A 3,868-nucleotide genomic window follows, 5' to 3' on the forward strand; every position below is an offset into this window, starting at 1 on the left:
TGTGTGTGTGTGTGTTTGTTCCCTCACCAACCGATGCTGGTGTGTTTACGTCTCCGTAACTTAGCGGTTCGGCAAAAGAGTCCGATAGAATAAGTATTAGGCTTGCAAAGAATAAGTCCTGGGTTCGACTAAAGGTGGTACCCCAGCATGGCCGCTGTCAAATGACTGAAACAAACAAACAAATAAAAGAACGTAATGAATGTAGGCTTAGCGTAATTAAATGGAAAAATGCTAGCAAGAGAAATAATAATATTCTTAAGATTATAAACCTGGAAAAGTACAGGACAACTTATTACATCTTCCAAAGTACAGAAAAAGAAAATTTATACTTAGAATATTGCAGCTAAGGATAAAATTTCAAATAAAATATTTAGATTTTTAAAATATTAGCTTTTATTAAAACTAAAAATGTTATCACAAGTTATTAATTCTATCTGTTATTACTTGTAACTTGTATTAAAAATAAAAAATAACTCAAAATATTTTTTGCACTTAAAAAAATGCATTTGTTTAATTATTAATTAATAATTAGAAATTTGAATATAGGTTATAAAAAATAATAGTAGTACATAATTAGTTAGTACAATAAATAGAATAATACAAAAATTGTTTATATATTACAGTAAAATCTACCTATAACAACGAATTCACAGTAAAATTTGCTTGAGTTATTGCCTAAGTTATTGCCAAGTCTTCACACTTTTAGTCTTGACCCAATGCCTATTTTTTACATAATAAATTTGCCTACTATATATACCATTCTATTCTGCATAGAACTTTAGCTATATTGGTACTTCTGGCTCTCATTTTTTAAGTATTGTAGTGTGTCAATATTTTAACAAAATGATGGTACCTTTTTTAATAATAATGTTACTTTGTAAATTAAAATCAAATAATTTTTAATATTCAAATTTTATCCTTAGCTGCAATATTTTAAATAAAAAATTTTCTTGTTCTGTACTTTACCAGATGTAATAAGTTGTCCTGAATTTTTCAAAGTGTAATAAATTGTCCTGTATTTTTCCAGGTTTATAATCTTTATTCCAGGCTATGCTATTATGCTAATTAATAATGTGTCAATTAATAATTTAAGATTTTACCTTATTGAAAATTGAATAATAAACTTTATGATTGAATTATCATTATTATTGAATTAAAATAAAAAGTTTTAATCTAAAAAAAATTTAAAAAAGATTAGTAATTCCTTAATTTGAACTCTATCATTTAAGCTTAATTAAAACAGCCTGTTTTTAAAATAAAAAAAATATTATTATTCTTAAATCCAATTTTTTGCCTTACTGAGAATTTCCTGTCAATGTAAAACTACTGCGATTCTGTTTCTCCTCTCAGATATGACGGGACTGTGTTTACATGATATAATTGCATTAATTAAACCGATACCGTAATTAAACTAATTGTAAATTAGCGGTTAATATATTTTTCCTTACCTCAGTTATGCCGGTAACATATATTAAAAGTCCCCTTATAGAACTATATTCATAAAAAAGTACAGAACTACATTATCACCCTCAAATTTGAGAAGCAAGCACTAATAACTTTTCTTTTTTAAAACTTTATTGCAGAGATTGATACCATGAAATTCCTCGAATCGAGCTCTATCACTTAAGCTTAATTAAAATGTAATTTGTTTTTAAAATAAAAAAGTTAATTATACTTAAATACAATTTTTTGCCTTACTAATATTTCCATGATATACTTTTTTATTTTGATACTTAACTTTTTAACAATCCATCCATTTCTTCCCCCACCATTCCTGAAGGGGTGGTGGTGGTTGTGGAATTAGATTCCTCACGCGCCTCTTCAAGAGGGTCCTGTCAGAAGCGACCGTCATTACACTTTTCTGTTAGATTTCCAAGTGTTACTATTTGAGACAATGAATTTTTTTCCAACCATCTCGATCTTGGTTTACTCCCGGGTCTCCTGCCAGTTGGCTCGACTTCAAGATTTCATCTTACGATTCTTTCCTGCAACATTCTCACCACATGTCCTTATACCTGAGCTGTGATCACTCAATGCGAAGAGATAGCGGTTCGATCTAGATAGATTTCCTGATCTCCGAAATATGCACCCTATCGTGTAACTCTACTCCGGGGATCCTTCAAAGAATTCCATTTCGACCGCCTGTATTAGAAAAACAGAATTAGTGTTGATAATGTTGTTGTTTGGGCCATTTTCTTTTGCGTCAATAGTATTGTAATTGTTTGACGAATTTCACTTTCGAACGGAGATGAAGTCAAAGTGAATATTTTTCGCCTCAATACTGCTAACATTTGATCAGACCCTATTACAATTGATTTAACGTCCTAACTAGTAAAAATCAATTCTACAACATAGTCTTTGAAAAGATTCCTGTATTTTAGAACACATATATAAGCTTTTAGATTTAGAATTATTACATTTTGCATGTTAGTTGCATAATCCGACATTGCTACGTACCATGTCGAGTAAAGAAAGATGTCAACTCGGAAAACAGTTTTCGGTGATTTAAAGTAAAGCAACGTTTTTAAGCCATTTATAAACGTGAACGTTTTCAAACTTTACCTTCATATTTACATATTGGGTTTGGTAGTGATTTCAATTGTACAAAGGAGGATACATTCAGCTTAAAAGAAATATCCGAAGGGGAATCAGAATATGAAACCAATTTCTAGCTGTGGAAAAACCATTGTCGTTTATTACAAGTCCTCTTAATGAAAGAAAGAGAGACAGAATATCACACGCGTCCGCATGTGACCTCTGTGTTAGTTAATCATCGACAACGACGAGGGTTCCAGTTGATCCGATCAACTGAAAAGCTTGCTCGTGAGGTCAACATGCAAGTGGCTAAGAACTCCACAGACACGTATACCCTTAATGTAGTTCTCAGGGAGATTCAGCGTGACACAGAGTGTGACAAGGCTGGCCCTTTGAAATATAGGTACTACTCATTTTTGCCAGCTGAGTGGACTGGAGCACCGTGAAATAAAGTGTCTTGCTCAAGGATACAACGTGCCACCCGGAATCGAACTCGCGACCCTACGATCGCGAGTCGAATACCTAACCACTAAGCCACCTAAGCCACGCGCCTTCACTAGTTAATCATCAAATCAGTATTAAAGCTCATGATATTTCTCTTGCTTCTTGCTCGAATTTATGACAAGGACATAGAACTTGACACCAGATTCGAAACAGCCGAATGCTATTGTCGTTGGTCTTGCTATCCTTTCCTACGACATTCGAATCTCATGTCCGCAGTACCGGAGATCTTACTCTCAATGTGGAGAAGTAGCGGCTCGCATTGGAGAGACTGCTCAAACAACTGTCGAGTAACACCAGTCTAATGATCCTTCGAAATGACTCCCTTTCAGCTGTTTGTATTCACGATCATATTCGTTCGGTTATTACCCAACATTCCTGGCCATACGTGGAGACAGGCACGGAAACCGAATTGAAGATAGCGAGTTTGGCTTTTTTACCAGCCTCTCTTCTTTGTCTACAGAACAATTCTGTTTCCTTAATTGTCATAACATCAAAGCAAAGCATGTATCCCATTTTTTCATCCACGCATTGTTTTTTTTTTCTTCTCTTGGCAATAATATGGAAGCATGTGGTTTAGTTTAAAAACGTTCATCTTCTTGTCAACTAACTCATTTTGGTAAACATTGTTCTAAGCTCTGCTCAAGACCAAAATATCAACCTACGGCAACCATCTAATTTCTGCAGCTTAAACGTCACATCGTTGCTGCTCGTAACTGCCGTCATTATTCCCTTCTTCTTCTTCTTCTTCTTCTTCTTCTTCTTCTTCTTCTTCTTCTTCTTCTTCTTCTTCTTCTTCTTCTTCTTCTTCTTCTTCTTCTTCTTCTTCTTC

Source organism: Octopus bimaculoides, chromosome 4 (genome assembly GCF_001194135.2).
Source record: "Octopus bimaculoides isolate UCB-OBI-ISO-001 chromosome 4, ASM119413v2, whole genome shotgun sequence".
Taxonomy (NCBI): Eukaryota; Metazoa; Mollusca; class Cephalopoda; order Octopoda; family Octopodidae; genus Octopus; species Octopus bimaculoides.